Genomic DNA, 23,966 nt, shown 5'->3' with positions numbered 1-23,966 from the left:
ATGAAAGCAATAGCTAATGCAGTTTTTATGTAAATGGTCACAACAGGTATTTGATACATGATAGTGAAAGGGTCTTATAGAAAAAGAGGCAAGGAGAGACAGGAGTAATTCTGAATTAAAAATATCTTTGCAATATTTAAAACTCCACAGAGTTATTTCAGTTAGCAGCTACAGAAAATGTAAATCAGGGATGAGAAGTAAACTGAAAGAGGAAGCAATACTTTCACAAGAGGTTTAAGAAGACTATTCCCAAAATTCTTTTATATTGATAGGTCAGTTGAGGAATATGCATTTCAAGTGAAACATCAGTTAACTAAATGATGTATTCACTGAGTATTCAGCTTGTATTCGGCCTGCATTCACTGAGCAGCTTATAGAGAAAGCTTTGATTCATCCAGAAGGTTAACTTATCCACTGTTGTCCAGACACTTCTTAGAGGTTTTTTTTTCCAACTTCATTGCCTGGATAATTTTTGTGAAAGTATGCAACTGTAAGTGATCCAGCCATTCTGCCTCTCTTTATCCATGTGCAAAGGGGAGCCACCAGAGATGGCTTTCTGGGTGGAAAGAGGGTTCTGCTCTGCCTGCATCTGCCTTCTGCCCCTGCCTTGGACCATGGCACCTAGTGGAGCACAGTGAATAGACATTGGAGGCATTCTCAACTAAACCTAAAGAACTCAGTTTGGAAAAGATGCTATAGCACAGATTCATAAGGCAAAAATTGCCTTTTCCAGTACCCCAGAGAAGTACCTTGCTAAGAAGGACTGCTACCACAGCTTCACTTGGGTTTCATACTAGGGAGAAAGGTGTGTAACAGAAACTCCCATTTGTTAGTGAAACAAGGCCAGTGAGAGTGTGTTGTGACCTTTTTGCTGATTCCTTGGGAGCCATCCCAGCTGATGTTGGGAATGTATCAGAGAGTGTCATGATCAGCTCCAAAGAAAGAGTCTTGACCAAAACAGCCATATTGGTATCTTAACCTTCTGTATGTCCAATCAGTCCCACAGAGCGTGAAGGAAGAAACTGGCTTGTCTTGAATACTCTGTGTCAGAACTAATCGTGCTATTAGCACTTGATTTCTTTTTCAGTTATTCTCCCATCTTGCTTAAATTGTTTATTACAAATTTTCAAATTAACTTGCTGACTAGCAAAAGAAAAATGAGAAACACCTTTAGAAAAGTTTAAAGCAACCCTCGTTATCATTTGCAATAGTATGCTATTCAAATAGCTGCTGGCTAGGAAGGGAAAAGGAAATGTGCCAAGATAAGGTGTGTGCTGGTTTTGGCTGGGATGGAGTTAATTTTCTACATAATAGCTAGTATGGGGCTGTGTTTTGGATTTGTGCTGAAAACAGTGTTGATAATATAGTGTTATTTTTGTTATTGCTGAGCAGTGCTTACACAGAGTCAAGGCATTTTCTCCTTCTCACCCCACCCCACCAGCAAGTAGGCTGGGTGTGCACAAGGAGTTGGGAGGGGACACAGCTGGGACAGCTGACCCCAGCTGATCAAAAGGATATTCAATACCATGTGATGTCATGCCCAGCATATAAAGCTGGGAGAAAAAGAAGGAAGGTGGGGAGACATTTGGAGTTACGGCGTTTCTTCTTCCCAAGTAACTGTTACATGTGATGGAGCCCTGCTTCCCTGGAGATGGCTGAACCCCTGCCTGCCCATTGGGGAGTGGTGAATGAATTCCTTGTTTTGCTTTGCTTGCATGCGCCGCTTTTGGTTTACCTATTAAACTGTCTTTTATCTCAAACCATGAGTTTTCTCATTTTTACTCTTCCAATTCTCTCCCTCATACTGCCATGGGGGGAGCGGCTGCACAGTACTTAGTTGTTGGCTGCGGTTAAACCATGACGGGTGACAAGGGAGACCAGCAGCAAGAAAGAAAGATTTGCTGTTTGCAGACTTGACTGGTTAATTTGACTGGAAAAATAATTACCAATCTCCTAACCCTTGAGGAGACAGTATTGCAGCATCATGCATCACAAATGCTGCTTTTAGAAATCAGTATCTCAGAAGCAATAACATGTGACTATTGGAACTTCCATGAATTTGAAGTAGTCTTGCATTCTGCATTTATCTGTGACACTTTTCACCACATTTACTTCTATCTCCCCCTGCTAATTAGTGAGTAGGCAAGTGGACGGATTGTATTGAGTTAAATAATGTCCTAATCATAACTCTGTTAACATGATCATTAAAATGATGTATAGTATGACAAGTTCAGGTTTGTAGTTTTGCCTGATCACATACAAGAGTGTGTGCATGGTTTACTATGCTGAGCATGTGAATAAAATGCTAATCATGCCATAAATTTAGTGTGGATGTTTACATCTATATGGTGATTTTTCTGATTCAGGTTATGATCACTGCAGAGGTTATGGTTTCAATGTTTTGCTCTGCCAAATTCCAGAAAGTAACTATTTTATTGGTGGTGAATAATTTACTGAAGTTAAATCAAATCACAAATCCAGTTAATGTCAGATCCTCTTTGTGGCCAGACTGAAAATAATGTTTGTACAGACAGGAAAAAGAAGACATTGGGTACATAAGATAAAGCAGTATTTGTCATCAGAGTTTTGGATCATGGAGAAAAGTTCAAGACAATTGAATATTAATTTTTATTGAGTGGTAACTAAAATAACTTTTTTGCATGCTTTCTACCTTCTGAGATAGTTAAGCAGAGAATCTTGTTTTCCTGGAGTCATTCAGGCACAGAGTAAGCAAAGCTCTAAGGAGATGAAACCTCTCATTTTGGCAGATGTTTTAGCAGACAGCATTCCTGATGAAACTTCCGGAGGTCTTTTTCAGTCTAACAAAATTACTAAGTTACCTCAGGTGGTGTTTATATTCTTCTTTTCTTAAATATTTTTGACATCATGCAAACCCCAGGCTTAGTTGTATTTAACAAGTTTAATGTCCGTAGACAATAATACATCGAGGTTGGTGCCATACTATTATTTTTTCAGTATTTTTGCTCTATCATCACAAAGTTGAAGTCACAAAGATCCACCACAGCTGGAATTTCTTATAATACCATGTTCCAAACAAATAGTGTTGACGTACGCTGATGTTCTGAACATACCAGAGATTTTCAAGATTTTCATGACTTTTAATATTGAAACGTTGTTCAAGTTGCATATAGAACCAAAGCTATGTGCTTTCATGATGTTCTGTCCCAATTTTAAGAAGCAAACTTCTTTCATCTTCATCTTGTTGTTTAAAAAGTATTATGAATTACCTAAGAGAGATGCTTTTATCTAAACCTTTTGGAAGTGCTTGTACATATAAGAAGACCTTTCCTATTATAGCTTGAATAAAGCAAAAAAATTGCATTTGACTACAAAGTGCATCTGTGCTTTGCATTCTGAGTGAGTACAATGCTCAGTATACTTAGTGTTATAAAATCAAAATTAAGTAACGATGAAGTTGGGCTTATAGGATCAGCAATGTTTTCTTCTCTTTTTTTAATATTCTTCCACAGTCCCAAGCTAAATGGTTTTCTGGTCTGATAGTGGGGTCCCCAAATGGTACCATAATAAATAAAAGTGATAGACTTTTATTCTTTCCATTGATCATTCATCTCTAATGTTGCCTTCAAATATTATTTTAACTTTATGCCTTCTGTAAAGAATGCTTGATATTTAGAGTGTTCTATTTAGAAAAAAAACGAATAAACAATGAATCTATTCTATTATTTCTGTAGAAAAATCTGTATAACATACATGCAAATTACAACTCATAGGAAGTAAGCATTGTGGCACATTGGGCTTCTTGTTAAGTTTCTAATAAATGTTACAAAATAAATTGCTCTGATAAGATTCATAGTTATTTATTATAGTATTTTCTTCCGTGCAAGTTGCGACAGGTAAATATTGTTTGGAAATAGTTCTGCACATCATTTTTTACACCTTTTTTTCCCTACTTATATCCAATTTTCTTTTATGTAGGTGTGGCACTATTTTCAGTGAAGAAAATTTAGGATGAATCTCAGCAAGTGGGCTTATACAGTGAGGTCATGAATTTTTAAACGCTGTAAACAATGACTGTATTAAATGAGCTCTTTATGTTCCAAGTCATTCGATAAGAATATGGAATAACCATTGTGGAAAAATTCAGATGCTGGTAGTGTAGCTCTATGTCAGATAAACAAAAGAATTATTTTTAAAAAACACTCTCCACTGCTTGTTTCTTCTGCCTTGCTATCTTGAACTTTTTTTCCCCTCATATTATGTAGGTTTGCCTGACTTGACTTAAGTCAAATGATTACTGTAAAAAGACTCTTGGATGCTTTTAATGACTCATCTGTATTACCAGCTTAGTGGATGGCATTCTTCTTTCTGGCTAGATACTGATCAAAAGCCTCAGTGGGGAGTTATGAACTACTGCTCTTCTCCTACGAATGCCTCTCTTCTTGATGTTCCTCACAAAAATTACAGTTTTTTATCATATATTATCTTCCTATCTGCACATAGGAATGCTAGTCATAATCTGTGTGTTGGGTATTATACAAACCCAGAACAAAAAGATAGTTCCTAAGCAGTTTGCAGTCTATGCACGGGACAGGAGAAAGGATGCCTGGAATGGGTGAGCATAAAGACAAAATGAGATATTGTTTAGCATGATTGACAGTGATCTTAGCTGTAAATCAAAGTTTCAGCAAGTGACTTGAAGGAGGAGAAAGAAAGTCTTTGCAAATGCTTACTGAAATTTCTACATGAATTTGGCATGGGACAAGGTGAAATTGTTGTTAGAAAATTGACTAATTGGACAGTGGTGGCTGACCTCATGGGACAACTGGAGGTGAGAGTTATTATTTCCAAACTGAATGAGAGCTCTTAGGTCAGGAATGGGCTGGAGCTTGAAAGGGAAGCTCAAGCTATGCTTGAGTTTTTAGAAAAATACAAGAAGAAAGAAGGGTAGTCAGTTATCAGTGTGACACTGGGAGTGTTCAAGCCATAACTGGTCTGGCTTTTATTTTTGTTTGTGGACAATACTACAAACTGGTGTAGGGTGAGACAACATGCAGTTTCAGTTGTATTCTCAATGGTCTGTATGTCTGAAGAGTTTGCAAACTCTACAGAAAACACTTAAAGCAAATACGTTGCTTCCAGAAACAGACTGCAGGTAATATTTCTGGGGAAGAAGCCTGTCCTGTGAGTAAATACTTTAAATAAATGTTTATATTTGTTTGAAAACATTTCTATGGGGCTTGGTTCAGTCATCTGGAGAGTAATGTGTGAAAGCTTGGACCAGCGATATACTAACTTTTTGATGTAGCTGCTGTTATGTTAAGCATAAAAGTGAATATAAAACACATTTAATTTTCTGCAAATGGATCTAAAAAAAATAAATCATACTGCCAGTTACTGTTGCAGATCTGTGGCTTGCTACTGGAGAAATATTTTAAAACAGAAAAATGTCATTCTGGTTTATTGTGTAACTTCGACATTACAAATGGAAATAACATGTAACATATTCTGACTTTAGTATTATGACACATTTTAATCATGAAAGTTTGAGGAGACTGTTAGGAGACACATTCCTGAAAAGCATCAAAAAAACATCACCAGTATCTGCACTAACATGATACAGGAGCTATGGATGTTTTCAAGTCTAGACTTGAGGTGTACTGGCAAGGTTATTAGCTCTCTTTCTGAGTGCTCAGGAGTGTGCTAAAACAGTGGTCTGCTGCTCGTGCTTGCTCTCTTTCTTTTCTCCTGTTCCCTCCACGTGCATTTTTGACCAACCAGGGGTTTGTCTTACATTTGGAATTCTTGGCAGTTCTTCAATAAAAGCTGCTACTGCAGTCAGTGAGAGCAAACCTAGGGATCAGCTAGACACAATTGTGTCAATAGGTACTTCTGTTTTCTCAGCACTGAGGATTTCTTTGAGCTTCACAGACTGTGAAGCTTGAAATGTGCTTCTTGCCCTGAAGGAAGGAGCGTGTATGTGTATGTGTATGTGTATGTGTATGTATATGTATATGTATGTATTTTGAACAATAGTCTGAGATCTACTCTGAAAGCAACTAGTACATTATTTTTTATTTCTGAAAATTTCTATGCTCAGAAAATAAACTCATGGTTAGCCTTGATACTTTGCAGTTCACCTGATGCACTCTCTTCCTTTCTGTGATCTTCTGAATCCTTTGCATGTTTTTGATGTCCTTGCTGCTCCTCTTTGCCTCCAATATTGGTAAATCCCATGTTCATTGTCTGGCCCATAGCCATTGGGGAGGAAGGAATAAGAACTTCAGTTACTTAAGGAAGATCAGAGACAGGCATGAGGAACATCAGAGACAGTGACTGGCTTCAAGGGGCATGTGCATGGGAGAGGTGGAGTGAATGGGGTAAGCGGTCGGAGACAGTTGTAGCAAGAAAACATACATACATGTTGCGTCAGTGGAAGAAATCGGTTATATATTGAACCTGAATGTTCAGTGAATGGTGAATGAGTTACACTGAATAAATACATAGAATCATCATAGAATCTTTGGGTTGGAAGGGACCTTTAAAGGTCATCTAGTCCAACCCCCCTGCAATAAGCAGGAACATCTTCAACTAGATCAGGTTGCTCAGAGCCCCGTCCAACCTGACCTGGAATGTTTCCAGGGATGGGGCATCTACCACCTCTCTGAGCAACCTGTGCCAGTGTTTCACCATCCTCATTGAAAAATTTCTTCCTTACGTCTAGTTGAAATCTACCCTCTTTTAGTTTAAAACCATTACCCCTTGTCCTATCGCAACAGGCCCTGCTAAAAAGTCTGTCCCCATCTTTCTTATAAGCCCCCTTTAAGTACTGGAAGGCTGCAATAAGGTCTCCCTGGAGTCTTCTCTTCTCCAGGCTGAACAACCCCAACTCTCTCAGCCTGTCCTTATAGGAGAGGTGTACATAGAACAAATGCAAGCAGGATAAGTAAGAGGTTCATATGCAAATCCATGCAAGTGTCCGTATATAAGAATATACTGAGGTTAATTGCAATGTTGTAGGTAGACAATATACAAACACTTAAATGTTTTCTCCCCAAATTTGGCCTGTATACTGCTACACTCTGATGGTGTCTTAAGTGATTAATGTATCTTTATTAAGTGCTTTTGGATAGGAAGAGCTGTGTGGTACAACTGGCCGTTGGCCATCCTTTCTCATACTTCCATGGGGCCTCAGGAAGTCAGGTATAGAAGAAATGTAATGCAAAGTCATTCTTATTCTAGAAATACTTCTCCAGGGTTTTCTGCCTGATAACATTCTAGACAAGGTTCTGTGGCAGAGAATGAATTCTGGGTTATTTATTATTGGGAGTCCTGGGAGGGCAAACAGGGCACAGTTTGCCTATTCATGACTTATCTATTGTACATGCCAATGGTTTTTAACATAATTCTTCAAATTGCAGAGTGATCATCATGTGATCGTATCAGTTTGTGTAGGACTAGACTCGTATGCAAGCTCTGGCTGGTCAGCCAAACCCTGTCTTACTGTTTCTGATTGAAGCATACAGCCGGTATCCACTTCTACTTTCACTGAAGACAATCATTGTATTGGCACTAAAAAATGGATTTTATGGATTCAGAAATAGCTTTCTGCGGGCATTTATATAGATGAAGCTTTGCTTACCCAAATGCTCAGAAAAGGCAGTTATAAAAGCATTGTGAAGCAGAATTTAATTTCTAAATAACACAATTTTTCTGTATTTCAAGCTAAAACTCTACAATTTTATATACTTAAGAGGGATGCAGAGTACTCAGTACCTGCCTGGAACCAGTCTCTCTGTTGGGAGCAAGAACCCCATATGAACAGTACAGCCATGGAGCAAGCGTCCTCTTAGCTGGTGCAGTCTGATGACTCCATAGCAAAATGAGCTACTTGCTGATGCACTGGAATGACAAGATATATTAATGATTTTATATCAACAATGTAAAATTCATTGTGTTAATTGATTACCAAAGGTAATGTTATTACTGCTATGATTAAATTATGACTTTGCATCATATCTGGCATTTCACAACAATGTATTAAAAAGGTAGCTATAGTTATGGTCTCATCAGTAGTTTTTCATATTCATGTATTATGTGACTTAAAATTTACTACCTGGAAGCAACATTATTTTCATTTCCAATATGAATAAATGAACTTTCCATGCCTTCCATTGCATTTTGAACCCTTACATAGTGAAAAAGTATCACAGGACCAGATGAAGACCCAGCAGGGGTAAGTCTGGTTGTAGCAGTAAGAACAGTTGTTATTAAAAAAGAGATTTTTGAGTCATGGCTCCAGACCATTTTCAGGGCTTTAAATGTCTTTGTTCCATGAATTGTCTAGCCATTAGAAAGCAGGCCTAGCCTGGCCCACCTTCTGACTATATTCTGTTTTCAGCAGATCACTTCTGAAGGCAGATGGCATATCTTCCACCTCACAATAACTGAAAGCCAGATGGTTAATCCCACATCTCCTGGGATGAGCTCCGGCTGCTCTGTTTTCTAACCATTAAGTGTGTTCTCTAACAGCTAGTCGTTATACAAATGGTGTACAACCTACAGCAGATGAAATTGGTCGTATTGCTGACTGCAACTAATTTTTCAGGCTTCCCATAGCATGGGTAGAGATTGGGTTCCTGTGTGCTAAACCTGGTTAGCAATGGCCAATTAGGGAAAAGAGGTGCATATGTCTCTGGAAAAGGCACTCTGCACATGTATTAGTGACTTGAATGGAACATCTAGGAAATCAGGCAAGCAGGGACAGGCATCCAGTGATGAAAGACTGGTATGCTTTTGGGGACTTTCTGTTTGGGACTTAGAAATGGTTATTAAGCAATTATGTCTGAGCTTAAACAAGACTGAATAAGCTCTCTTGTGTGTAACTTTAAAAACAATTACCTATGCCTGAAAGTTATTTGAGTATGTATAAAAGGTGGCTGAGCAGTAAGAATAATTTAAGAGTGACTCTGATGCTCTTACAGAAGTACAGACATAACTTTTTGAGTCATTCTGTTGGATAACGACAGTTTTACTGAATACAGCCATGTCATTATCAGCATGTTCATACTGAAAATCTAGTGAGTTGCCTTGCAAACGATCAAGACTTATGATAGCTGAAATGACAACACATATTCCTTCTAGTGGTGTGAGAGAAGAACTTGGACAAAAGGAATCTGGTACTACCGTCTTAACTGTCATAGCAAAGTCAAGACTCCTTGGAAGAAGTTTCTATGGGGAGCCAAGACCCTGCTCTTTTAGATTCAGATGAGGCAGTTGGACTCATGTCTTCAAGGTGGGTGCTCTAGCTCAGTGGTCTCCAAAGTAGGGTGTGCGTACATCTCAGGGGTGCTCCAGACAATCGACTGGTGCGCAGGAAGAAAAAAGTTTTGCACTATTAATAAATAACATAAAATAAATTTTAAAATTGTGTTTATTTTAACTTTATCTCATTCTTTTTAATTTTTGATTTTGTGTATATTTTATTATACATGTAACATATTAGTAGAGGAGTAAATGTATATAATTTATAAATAAACATATATTGGGTATACATGTTCAGAAATTTTTTACTGATAAGAGTGTGCAATCAAAACAGTTTGGAGACCTCTGCTCTAGTGTATGTGTGATGACCTTTCTCTCTCTGAGGAGTAATAAATAGTTAATTGCAGATAGATATAAGAAAAGCACCACCTACAGAAAAAAAAGTATCGTGAGAAAGAAGGGCTCCTAAGAGTCTGGTACATAGAAAGATGTCCTGCAATTGCAAGTGCTTCTGTCGCCTTCATTTCTTTCTGTATTTCTAGCATGTCCGTATGAGATATCAGAAACCTTTCCCAGCAAGTGTCATTCATGCTAATCCCACAAAAACCTTTGATAAATGGGCTCTCCCAAACAATAAAAGTTTCACTGAAAAATTCCAACAAGCTCTTGCCTGAAGTTCTCTGATTTATTTTATTTTAAAGTCTTTATTTACTTAGAAGTCATTACAATGCATTGCGTTACATAAAAATGATGGGCACTGCACTGGTGAATATAAATAATATCTGTGAGGCAGAGGAATACATTCATCATTCTTGTGTACGTGTGAGTTTACTCTTACACTCTCAAAGCTTTGTGGAAGAATATGACTGGATGACTTCTAAAATTAATGATAGCTGCTGTGCAAACCATAGTTTAAAGGATTATGTACATACACACAGAGGCTTTGTGTTCTCTATTAATTTTTTCTCCTGAATGTCCAACAAATAAAAATTTTATGCATTGAATAGTTCATGCTGCATTTTACATAATGTTAATAAATTCAGAAAATACAGAAATGGCATTAAGTGTCAGCAGTTCTGCTTGTCTATGGCATGATGAATGCATCTATCATTTTTATAAGAGCAATGTACATGCAGGAAACTTTGTCTCTTGTTTAGAAATACTTTGTGCTGATTTGCCTTTGATGTTACTTGTATACCAGGTTTATGAAATAGACTTTTGCCAGTACAAGCAAGTTGGCTTTGAATACGGGCATGAAAAATCTCAGCTCTTGTATGAGCAAAAAAGAATGTAATGGACTTTATGTCATTTAAAGATGAAGTAAATTTAGACCAGCAGGAAAACTCCTTCTGTTTTTACACCCTGACCATATGGACAATGGTATTTTAGTTAAGATCAAGAGCGAACTTTCACAGTGAATCTCCTGACATGCCCCAATTGCTTTCTTCCGTTCACACTGCGGGGTGGCCTTAGTACACACGAACTGGATTTTAGATTAAATAAAAATGGGAAGATGAGGTCCACCTGCAAATAAGCATTTATGCAGTGGGACCAGATTAAGGCAAATCCAATACAAAAAAAACATCCAGTCCCTACCACTAACTGTTTCACTCTGCAGCTCTTCCCCTATTTGTCTTAAAGAATTTTTAATGTGGACGTAGTTTTCGTATCTGCTTTGGAAGGGGATTGGTTTCCAATGCAGTTGTGCCAATAGAGCGATGATGGTAGCTATGACGATACAGAGTCTGCAAAAGAGAGAAGCCTTCGGCAAGAAAAACCTGTCCAAAAATATAATCTGGAGGCACTGCTGCTCTAAAAAGAAGCTGCTTATCACACATTACAGGTCAAGCAGTAGCATCATCAGCCATATAAGAACCTATCTTCTGTTTGCTCTTTTCTTAGTGTAACAATAGCTGAAGCCCTTTTGGAAAGCTCAGGTCATATCTATAGTAAATACAGAGAAGCCGATGGACACTTCATGCTTAAATGAACATAGTCTGTTTCTCACTGCTTGGTGGCCAGGCAATGGCAATTCCAGTGAATTTTGAAAGCAGTTTGATTTCTGATAAGATTGATCCTCCTGAAGTAGTCAGATAAATGAGTTATTTATCAGAATGTTTTATAGGGTTCCAATTCATTATATTTTTTCTTCCCTGTACTATAGGGAACATTAGCTTCCTGAATGGGTCATTTTGAAAGTGCTCTCTGTGATAGCACTAGGACAATATAGATTGCTTTCAGTGACTTTGGTTGCTTTGTGTGCTCAGTTTAGAAGCAAAGCACCTTTCTTAGCCTCATATCTGATTTGTAGCGTTCCAGATGGGGGCAGGACCTGTGCATAGTACATACTACCAAATGCTAGGAGTAGTTCCTTTAAGCAGACCATTTTTAGAATTGCTTATAGATTGAACAGTTACTCATAGCAACGTAAGATCTGACAATAGCAAGCCTTTTCTCTTGGTGTTATTAGGACCTTTGGAGGAAGAAATCACTACTAGTTGTATTACATAGAGTGTGTGCATTATATTGAAGGAGGTGGGAGTAATGAAGACCAACATGGATTTTGTCTTTCAGCTATTCCTGTTACCTAATGTTTCACAGGTCATTAAACTTTGTATGCTTCCAGGGATTGAGGAAAATAATACGGGCCTACAAATGCTGGCTTAATTTTTGTAGATACAATTTTTTTTTCTCTTTCAAAAAAGTGGATTTAATTATTCGGAAAGAGAGCATATCAGTGAAAAGATAATTTTTCTGTTCTTTATTATTAACTTTTATTGCTAGCACATCAAAGTGATTTCTTGGTATTGGATAATGGCTGTCATCTCCAGGGCACACATGATTTCTACTCTGCTTTAATTTAAAGGCACATAGCCCTAGGCTATGGTCCACTAGTCTGCTTCAAAGTACAGGTAACTTTGCATGTAAAAGCGTGGTTAACTAACCAGTGTGTTAGTCAAATGTGACACTTGACCACACATATAAACATGTAAACATGCCGTGAGTACGAGGAAAATAACCAGTCTGCAGATTTTCCGTTTTTCCTTTGGTTAGATGTCACACACCTCAGAGAGATGCGATGGCATCCATTCTGTCCCTCTCTCTATCTCACTGATTTTGCAAAGCATCAGAAAGGACTCAGGAGCACAGGTGTTTTGATTTCTAATGCTTTTAATTTTTCAAAAAATGTAAAATTTCTATTTATTTTTAAAAATAATAATTAAAGAAAAAGCTGGGAAAAGCCACCCCCAAGCAAACACCAATGATTGATGGAAACTGTTTCTGAAACTCTCTGAATATTTTATGTCACAATCAGACTTTTCTGTAAGGAAATACGTAAAATAAAAAAATAAAATTACATTTCTTTCAGGCCTGCTTTGTAAAACTACCTGGGCCAAACTATTGGACTGACTTACACTAATGGTCATCGAGTTGTACTGCAGTATTGTAAGCACAGTGGTAGGGGCAGGGGCTCTGTCTTACAAGTCAGAATCTTACTTCTGCCTGCAGACCCCTCCCTGGAACAGCTGAGCAAGTATATCAAGGGCTAATAGTCTGCTACCAGTGATGGTCCAGAGTAGATCTAATTTTCTTTCTGCCATGAACTAGGAGAGAAGGAAAGAGAACAACCTGAGACATGGTGTTTATGCTCTTCTGCACACTCAGTCAAGTGCTTAGGGCTTCAGTGTCTGTGCTGTGAATAGTTATTAATAGCGAACATGAAACCATGGCAAGCTCCAGAAAATCTGAATATATGTTTTACTTTAGAGGTTTTCTCTCACCCTGTCTTATATCAAAAGAATGCCTATTTTAGCAGCCGCTTTTAACTTCAACTTTTAAACTTTTGGGGTGAAATAGAGAGCTATCCTAGGTACAAAACTCGTGTTAGCTTTTATTTGAAATTTCCTGCATCTTCTCTTTTTGGTCTATTTTTTCCCCATAGTATAAATAGAGTTGTTAATAATGCTTCACACCACTGTCACTTACTGAAAAGGGGTAGTAGTTTTTCATTATAAGCGTACCTTCCATGTCTTGCCTTAAAAAATCTTTAGAAATTGTTCTTTTGTTTCAAAATTTGCATGCAAGATCTGTGGCCGGAGGTTAGCTTTTGACCAAATTTGATAACATTTAAGTCAGTCTTCTAATTTAGTTTTTAATAAAAGGTGAAAGTGAAAGGTGACATAATGATGGATGCCTCTGCTACAGTGTGTCAGGGCTTTTCAGTTGCCTGTCTTTTTGCCAGCAATTGTGCATTCTGTGATCATAAGTGCCAAGGAGCTAAAACAAAATGACATTTCTGTTTCCTAGTGCTGGCAAAACTGAAGTTTGGATGCTCAGAAAACACCAATGACCACTGTCTCCCTTAGCACCTGACTTATTCAGGTAACTAGCTTCTGATAAATTTTAAGATGATTGTACGGTTCATTAAATTTTTCTTTTATATTTAAGCACAAACCTGTGTTTATTTCGCCTTGAGGGATACCATAAAAATTCCCCAGCACAGGCAATTCATGTTAGGAAGTGGGTTGTGCTCAGTGTTTCAGCTACCTCAGGTCACTCCACAGGTATGGTATAGGTTCTTGCCATCAGACTACTTCTTTTTATAACATTTAGCAATGCCAAACCAAATGTAACTGTGCCTGGACAAACAAAATGCAATTGGTAACTATTTCCCACAGGTTGGGGTCATCTGTGATGCCACAGCATGAGAATTACACTGGACCTGTCCTTAACAATGGAGGTCTTCCTACGCCCAAAAAAGCGACAATAACTTAAAAAAGCAATGATAATTTTACCAGTTTTTATGTGATGTTCACAAATGAAAGGTACCCATGTGTTATAACTCAGAGCCTGTGTGAAAAGTTGCCTATGGCTCTGCACTATCTTACCTCTCACTCATCACCCTCTGATGACACCTACACTTGCTCTGGAATTTATGTCTAGAATTTCTGGAACTGAATCACAGCAGCACACAGAATGGAAAGCTTTTAGGAATTTGTCTATTATACATTGCTGGAGAACCAGGTTTTCTTCATTGGCTTCATTACTGGTTTTTTGCTTCAGAAGTTCCTCAAAGAGTTTGTGCTATATGACCAAAGTAAGGACTCGTTAGATGGTCTACTTAGTTGTTGTCCTAGGATGGCATTATAATTTTCTATCAAACTCATTGTTCTTAGACTATTCCCTTCCAAGTACATGCTAGTATGTGAGTGTAGTGGTCTTAAAAGCTGTGTTTGGGGCCACATCCTCAGCTGGACAGAATTAGGACTATCTCGTGATCTGCAAACCTAAATAGAACTGGGAACAGAACACAGCAATATGAAATGCCTGTCAGCTTTGGGGGAATAAGAGGTAAAAATTTACACAGGACTGAAAGATGGGGAACAGGAAGCTGTTGGGTATGTCATGAAGGAACTCATGGCTGGGGTGGACAGGTTAGTAACAGATCATATGGTTGTGTGTCTGGAACCCAAAGAAAGCTCAATCTTTGCTTGAGGATGAGGAATTTTTTCATGGATGACAAGGTTTGGAGCAAGAATGCAAGCTTGAATTGAGAAGGAACTTATTGTTTAGACACCAAGGTATTTCTGCCTGGGTATATTACTAGAAACTGATATTCAGTGCTCATGAACTCCTCTAAACCAGGACTTAGGAGTAGTGATGAAAATTAAATTACAAAAGATGTATTAAAATCTTGTTATATTTTTATCTATTTTTCAATTCAGTGTATCTGAATTATTTTATCAAAAATAGGTAACTATAAAAGGTGATATCTGTGCTTAAGAGCAAATCTCTATCATGCTACATCTTATGCTTACAAAGACAGTCCTGATACAATGCTGTTTGTGTAAATCATTATGTGCAAGAAATAATTTTGTTACTCAAATTTCATGGAGTTTCTGTGTGTAAAGCCATATGCATTAGGTTTTAATTGTTATTAGTGGGATTGTTTATAAACTTTAGATTTAGTTAAGTAAGGTTATTGAAGAGAAGTATTAGTAGTAATTAAAATCAGCTAAAGGAACAGTATATCTGACTCTCACATTGTGACATTATTTGGTGCTTGCAGTTTTGCTACACACAAAAGTGAATCCTGGCTGATTCTTTTGTAGGGCTGGATTCACTATCTGCTATCTATTCCTGAATATATAGTATAAAAATATAAATATATATAGTTTTTATATTATATGTATAAAATAAATATAAACCTATAAAAATAAGTCCTGCAGCACTTCACACAAGAGTGAATGTGGCATTGTCAGTGTGGTGACTGCTTCAGAAGCATTCCAGTCAAAAAGTGCTCAGCTAGCGTAGTTGCAGGCATCATAATTTCTTCAAGGGAGGGAGTGGTCCAAGGACACTAAAGTTCTTCTACCTGAACAGGCACAAAGGAAGAAGTGCTAAATGATTCCTTTGTTACATATATTGATGTGGGGTGTGATTTCCAGTGATGATGCTCCGATACAGAGGAAGATGCTTGTTTCTGAGCTACAGCTAGTACTAATCTCTAAACTCTATTTATGTTTGATCATCTCTGATGCTTGACTATCGGTAACAAATATCCCAAAGTGCTGCTTTTAAAGTTGATTCTGTTTTGTCCTAATAACATTTAAAATTTGAAAGTTTCCTTCTATTTTAGTTGTTCATAGAATAGTTGTTCATGAATCTCTGTAGAAAATATAGGTGCATCTATATCAACCATGAGTACAAAAGATAAAAATATTGCTTCTACTGAAGTCAGTGAAGAATTTTCCAGTGACTCACTAGGGAGAGCACTTCACACTTAAGCTGTGAAGTCCACATTTCAGCATTTAAGTGTGTTGAATACCTGTTCAGTTATCGTAAGAGACTTGTTACGCTTGGCAAATTTCCTGTTTTCTTCCTCTGGCAAGCCAGGACTCTTCTCATGTTCCTCTAAACTTCAGATGTGTCTTTACTGCAAGTTTGAGTTACCTGGAGTTACCAAAGAGCAAGATAACTTCTCTGTCTTCCTCTGCCTCCAGTGAAAGGGGTACTCAGACAGAAATGAGTTTTTGCTTTAGTAGCCCAGGGTCTCCATGCCTTTACCATCTCTAGTAACAACGGTACTTGAATTTCACTCACATTCTCTAACAGATCACTCATCTAAGGTGAAATGTAATGTAGAGGGGCTAAATTTATGGGTGTTGATAGAGTGAGGTTACAGTTGAAATTATTCCTTGGATTAAGAGTGTAGTATCTACAAGGCTTGATATGTATGCAGTTAGTTATCGTAAAGAAATTTTTCTTTCAACAACCACCAGGAAAGTAAAAACATTTCTAATTCTGAGTGTTAGAGAGGGAAGAAGTAGAGATGAAAATCATAATCCATTTGTAGCCCTCTGCTCTGGCATAACACGAATCCCACCACCATTATGGTGATCCTGAGAATTTCAGCACAGAGATGATGGAAATGAGCTTTGAATCACATTCAGAATCAAGGGTTTGAATGCTAGTGCCTCATCTGAAAATTTTTTGAGAGAAAAACACACAGTGTGTCTACAAACAATAATTTTTCAAGTCCACAGAAAATTCTGGTATCAGCAACTTACTGGATATTTAACTGTTGTCCGTAAGTATTTATCACCTTATGGCACTAATGTGATCCCCATTCCACTGTCAGACCTTCAGTAACCTAGGAAGTGCAGGATGATACATAATGTCAGAACTATTTGATCAGTTCCTTTCAATCATGCTGATCAAAAAATCCCAGATTAAGACAGGGTAATAACCTATATACTTGGAAGAAGAAGCACGCATAGATATATCATATTTCTATGTATATTTATTACTGCATAGACTGTATGAAGGGTACACTCCCTTTATATCTCAGCTAAGCTTTCAAAATAGCAGCTATGCTGACTTATTTATAATACACAAATCTTCTGCTGGGCAGGTGGTTTTGCTGAATGTAATCCAGAAATGAAACACGGAGGTGGTGCAGATGCAACTCAAAACAAATTTCTTTTAAAATTTGAGCAAATAGTCATGGAATTTGTTCAAAGTATTTAGTTAGTTCTACTGATTATTCCTTCCATTGAAGTTTACAAATACTTCAAACCATGAATAGTAAGAAAATAATGTTGCTAATATGAAGTTTTGCTTTGTACGTCAACCTAGGAAGGATTTAATTTTCTCTTGATACACATACAATACTGAATTCAGCTTCAGTTATTGTTAAACAAGCAGAACATATGCATCTTAGTTATAATATCCCAGTTGTACCTGTTAATTGATAAACATCTGCCCAGAAAGATACTAATTTTCAGACAAAAATTGCCTAGTTACTTGATATTCTTGTATTGAATTTCAATGTGACTGAACTAATGGCAAAAATATATGGAAAGCATGTGAAATGACAGTTCAAAATGTGACTCATGTTCTGCTTCAGTATGAAGTAAATAGAGTTTTTTAACATTTGTTTAAGGCTTGAGTGATCGAGGGCAAGGCACTGCCAGGAGTGTACCAGTGGAGCATCTTGTAAGTATGAATGTGCAGAGTTCATCCCAAAGAAGTCTAGTTGGGGATGAATAACTCCCCTTTGCCTGAGAAGGATTTTCACTGCAGTCTCTACACAGTGCAAAGCACAAACCATTGGCAGAGTAAAATAGCCAGGCTAGCTGCAAAGCTCCTTGCCTTTCTCCAAGTGGAGAATGGATAATTTTGCCAGTCCCCTATCTACAGGACTTTTGGGCTATACCAGCATTCTGCCTTTCCCTGGGAAGCTGTGCACTAACAGTGCACCAGTGCCTTGCCACTGTAATTGATCCATGGTGAAGAACGTTGGTATGACTTGTAAGCACAATGCTGTCTTGTGACCTATTCCTGAGAAGGTCACCTTGTCTTTAATGTTTTCTTTCTAGTACCCCATATGATGATGTGTTATATGATAAGGCTGCTAACACAATGATGACATGGTCTCTCCTGGGTGAGCCATATTAAACCAAGTCAGTTGGAAGCCCATAGGAATAATACATTTGCCAGGCTTGGCGACTATATTTCTTCAATCGAATGTCAGTGAAATTCTTCCAATTTATCACTTAGAAACAGGTGTAATGATGTTGATACTCTTAGATTTGATTTTTTACTGATACATAATTTAAACTGTACTTTTGCCTCAAGTCCAGTCAAGGTTAATTTGTATTTGTAAATCCTAATGCAAGAAACAAAGTGTGTCTGTCCATCTGTGAAATGTCCATGACATTTTTTCTACTCAAGTCTAGCAGTAGAAATACTTAGCTCTCTGAATAGTGACTTACTCCAAATGAAACATAATATATTTGTCATAATATTGCACATCACAGCTCTAAGTTACCTAAATAGGCATTATATCAATTACTGTTCTGTTACATTGTTCAATACAACTACTATGTTCCACCAAAAATGGGAAAACATGTATATTATGAGTAGCAAGAAAACCAGCAGGTTGATAATTGCTCTAAACTCACTAATGTGAATTACTAGCTGGCTCATCTATAATTGTAATTAACACCTCCTGCCTCAGCTATGCAATTAGCTGATGTTGCTACAAATTTTTGTTCTACATTTAATCTTTATCTTGTTTCTCTGGCCTTCTCTTGTATTAAATTTATAAGTAAATCTGCAAACTATACATGGAGCTGCCATGGCAGTTACTCATTAGCGACGGGAATTGTAACTAGAGGCCCACGTACATAGGCTGGCTGTATCTCCAGGGAGTTCACAGTCGACACACTCCATTCTGGTCTAGTAAATATGCCTGCTGTATATCCTTTCACATTTGCTGTGTCTGTTCTAGCTTAATTTGAATTCATGCTGTGAGCTTTCTGTGCCCACAGTCACTTTATGAACTTTTCTTCTAGATACCATGTTTAGGGAAGTCCCAAACGGAGCCGGTAAGAAATTCTGGGGCAAAAACGGTTTCCACTAGAAAGGTTTTGAGGGGAGAGATCCAAAAAGCCCTAGTTCTGTTGGGTGAGGTGCAACCTGCCACCTTGCCCGCCTGGCTGGTTCCCAGCTGCCGGGCTCAGGAGCCGCCCAACTCCTTCTCAGTCCCCAGAGTGGGTGGCCATCAAATCCAGCTCCCTCCGCTTCTCGCTCCTCCAGCCCTGGGGATCCAGGGACGCGGGGCTGCCTCCCTGCTCCAGAGGGACTGCCGGGTGCCCAGCTTTGGCAGGCAGGCAGGCAGGCGCTTTGGCTCCGGGACAGCCCAGCTCGCCCGCTCCTTCCCTGCCAGATGGATGGGGAGGAGGCAGGCTCCCCGCGTGGCCGCCCCACGGGCAATCTGGGAACCTGAGGTCTCCAAGAGAACGTGTGGTTTTTGGAAGAAAATGTACACGGGCAAATTAGCACGTGGAGAGCTGGAAGATGAATTTTCAGTGCGTTGCTGGCTCCGTTTTGCTCTGCGGGAGGACTCCCCTGGTGCTGCAGGCAGAGCGCTTCTCCTTGCGAGTTCTCCGATTCCACTTTGGGGCTTGCCCACAAATGCAAAACAGTGTGTGGACTGTGCCACCACAGCCTATCTCACTGTAGGGTTTCTCGCACTTCCAGTGCAGAGAAGCCCTACAGCATTTCTGCTGCTTTATACGGTGGAAAAAATTAACCTTACTTAAAATTGTGCATGATATTGGGGGAATTTTTGTCTGTTGCGCCAAAAACGCAAACTCCTTTTAGACCCAAAATTCTGTTCCCATAAAGCAAGCGAAAATATGAAAGACACTTCCTTGGGCTCGCCGTCATGAAACAGGCCCTCTGGGCACCCTTCCAGCACAGTCTGGTGTGGTTTTGGACCGAGGAAATAAAGGAGAATAGATGGAGTTCAATCCAGTTCTTTTCAGCTCAGAGATAAGAGTTTTTGACACTAGGTGGTACTACAGACAAAGGCCAATATTTGCAATCTTGGATGGTAAGGGCTCAGCAGCTCTAACCCTGGCATTTAATTTGGTGGCCTGATTATTGGCTTCCATGGCTCATGTTATGCCTGAGATAAATATATTCTATTAGACCAGTTTTTGGAGTGTTGTGCAATATGACCTCTAGCTCCCTGCAAAATTTGGCTTTGTTACCAGTTAAGATTTTATCAGGTAGTCCTTAAAAATCTGTGAAATTACTTGACATAGTTTAGGGGTAAATCTAACACCAGATATCACTTGCTAATGCAAAAAGGCATGTATAACATTTTTAGCCTTCTGTGTTCAATTCTGAAAATATATTTCTGATAAGCAACACTGGGAATATTTTGTTGCTTCAGCTGCTCCCTCAACACTTTTAAGTGTATAATATGTTTTATGGCTTTATTTAAAGCATGGGGATCCATCTATCAAGGGCATTTCTGAAGATATTCTCCTTTCATTTAACACCAACCTCCACTCTCAGATGGATGAGCATGTTATTTCCTTGTATTTTCACTCCTGTTTCTCACTTTCTCCTTTTTTTCCTTTCTGTTTCTCTGCAGCTACCTCAGCCTCAGTGACTGCTAGATCAAGGCTCTCTACTCCCTCTTGTAATACGCCGTGCTTGTTTAGGAATGAAGTCTTACATTTGTTAACCTGAGTCTGTAGAAGATACTAGACATGATTTTTGCTAACAGGTAAAAGTAGGAGTGAAACTTCTTTGGGTGGTGAAATGTGTTTGATGCCAGGAGCAAGGAACTCTAGCCTTGAAAAATCTATGACTAGTTTTTAGACTTTATTTTCTTTTTTTTTGTAGTATCCTGGCTTTTAACAATCAAGGTCTTTACTGTGTTTATTACTGCAGAAGTTAAAATCTATGTGTACTAGCTATCTCTTCACAGGCATCGCAATGAACTGCCTGCTGATCCCATGTGATTCAAACCACCCTTAAAATGTTTTATTAAAAATACTTTATGTAGAAGATGACACTAAAGTGGTTACAACAACACAAGATGGTTGTTTTTTTCCTGAAAAATATATAAGCAACACTAAAACTACACTACTGCTTGTATAAAATCTGTCATCAACAGTAGGTTTAATGGTGAAAAGATTGATTTTTAAATAAATAAACATATTGACAAATAACTGAAGAGCAGATAGCACAATTTTGGGCACTGTATAAATTAATACCAACAAGAGAACTGCTTTGTTCAAATAATTCCAAAAAATAAGAGAGAACAATAAAAATTATTTTGCATTTTTCCCAAACCAGTAAGCTTTTCAGATTTAGCTTTTCTTAGTTGTATACACACAAGTATGTACACTTATTTAAAGATTATCTTGTACTGAGGTAAACTGGAAATGTATGCAGCTGGATTTTTTTTTCAATTGTCTTTGTATTACATAAGTTTTCAACTGTACGTATGAATAAAGGATAAATAGATGTAGATATATTAGAAGTATTACTCCAGTATACAACTATGTGCTCCACCATGAACTGTTTATGCTAAAGAATGGAAATCCTCAATAGTATCTCTAAATCAATTAGAAAAGATTTGTTTCTGCTTTTAAAAGTGAAAGGGAAGTAGAGCTACCTGGGGTCAAATTCAGACAATTAGGCTGAAGTTTTGAGCTCTTTCTGTCCTAATTTCTAATCACATGGGGCTGCAAGATGAGGTATAGCTTGAACTGGTGAGGTTTGTGTGGTGAATCCCAAGCATATGTAGCAGATATAGACATCAGTGGTTGTAGGCTGGAATTATTAAGTGATGAAATTCACCCGTTAGGGTTCATTTGACTCATCGTCTTCAGCTGAGACCTAAGCTCAAAAATACTTAGCAATAAATTGTAACTTTACAACTTTTCCAGGTTGCTATGCTCTGTGTGAAGAGAAGCTCTTGTGGCAGCTGATGGAAACGTTATCCAAAACGAAACGCAATGTCCCTGAAGGAGAGAACAGAGCAGTGGCAGCTGCCATAACCCTTCACAGCGAGCACCATGCTCTCTGGGCTGACAAGGTAGGGCAGGTGGAACCGTAGCTTCACTCCTTTTGCTCAGGGTGTCCAGGCATTTCTGCTGTTTTTGAGTACTTTGGGTTTTATTTGCTGAGAGCAGAGACTATGTTCATTTTTGCCCAGATGCTAAGATTTGGGAGACAGAAACAAACTGCACATAACCATGTAGGACAACCCTTGATATGCTTCTAATATAGCTATTGAGGTCATCTCAATTGTACCTTGATTAGTTTTACTGCATAAATGGTTAATGTCTGCTTTTATATGTATTGCACTCACTTTTCCTTTTATTTAAAATTAAAATTAAAATAATTAAAATACTTGTGGTAAAAATAAAAGTAGTATTCAGAGAAATAGTCAAGAGAGAGATCATATTAAAACATTTTGACTTAAGCAGCAGATTATAAATAAAATCAATATTGCAAGAGGACAGTGGTCTAATTGCATTTTAACTGCATGACAAAATGCCTAACCGAAATAAATCCCAAACTGTAGTGCTAAACTCTGCTTTTGTAAAGAGAACAACTGTTGCAAACTCATAACTTCAGCTGGCTTCTCTGTGTGCTGCTTGTTCCCGAACAGGTTCTCCACAAGGACATCACTGATGAGGGCAGCGCTGCCAAGCTGGGGTTCCAGCAAGGCCAGTGCTCTTGGTGCCTCAGCGTGGGGCGCATCAGTTAATTAGAGACACTCAGACTAACACCCAAACTGTTTCTCTAAGGCTTGGCACATGTACAACATTGATTATTAGTACATCCTAACAGAGACTTTTTAAGATATTCTGGGTAATAATGACCTTGCGGGAGGCAATACTGCTGGACTTACCAATACTTGGATTGCGATCATTCCTTTTCCCCTGTTGGAGAGATGTCGGGGAGAGCCCATGCTGCTGCGAGTGTAAGTGGAGAAGGTAGTTCTTGAGGAAGCTTCTGGACAAAGCTTGGTCCACCTGTCAAGCAGACCCTTAAAGGCTCTATCTTGGAGAGACTTCAGATTTCTCCATGTCTTGGCTACTGTGCTGATGGTGGCCACCTCCTTTTCCCCTCTGCTTGCTTTGCAAAGGGCTGAAGAGGGGAGTCATGGAAGATGAGGGGCTCAGAGCTGGGACCATCAATGAATGCCTTATCAGGCTCTTCAAACATGGCAGTGGAATATTTTTGGTTAGTTTTATCTTCTGCCAAATGATACACAGACTTCATATGATTACTTTTTGGGGCAATGAGCTGTATCTGCTGAATGTCCAGTTCTGGAATGTCACCTATGAAAAAGTACTGTAGTGATGCATTTTTTTCAACGTAAAGAAATTTTTAACACTAGCATACTATTTCCATATGAAAGAACTGGAATGCATCTGTATTGCTTTTATAAGGAGCACAAACACACCTGGATGGCTAAATCAGTTTTCCGTTGTCATCTTCCAATGTCAACTTTTTTTCCTTTTCTCCATTCTACTTTCCTTTAACACTGCAAAATTCTACAAATGACACACATAAAAGATTAATTGTCTGGGCTTTTTACTAAGGGCCTCCCCCCCAACTTACTGTTTCCTTGGCAGTTATAAATACATTGCAGAAGGTGGCAGACATGCAAATTCATCAGTATATCCTTCAGATATTATGGACACATGCTGGAGCCAGGCATTATAACACTGCACTCTGCAAAGTTATAACTCTGAGCTTCAGAGGCACTTAGGGAGCTGACTTCATTGATTTCAAGCACTGAAATATCTTAGAGACACTGAGTTTTAAAAAACTGACTCTTATTGACTTTCAATTAGGATCTTCAGAGTTAAATCTTGCAAAATGCTGAGTATTCCTAA

Source organism: Phaethon aethereus (genome assembly GCF_964289735.1).
Source record: "Phaethon aethereus genome assembly, chromosome: 3".
Lineage (NCBI taxonomy): Eukaryota > Metazoa > Chordata > Aves > Phaethontiformes > Phaethontidae > Phaethon > Phaethon aethereus.
The sequence above is the reverse complement of the archived record's forward strand: the minus strand, read 5'-3'. Positions refer to the sequence as shown.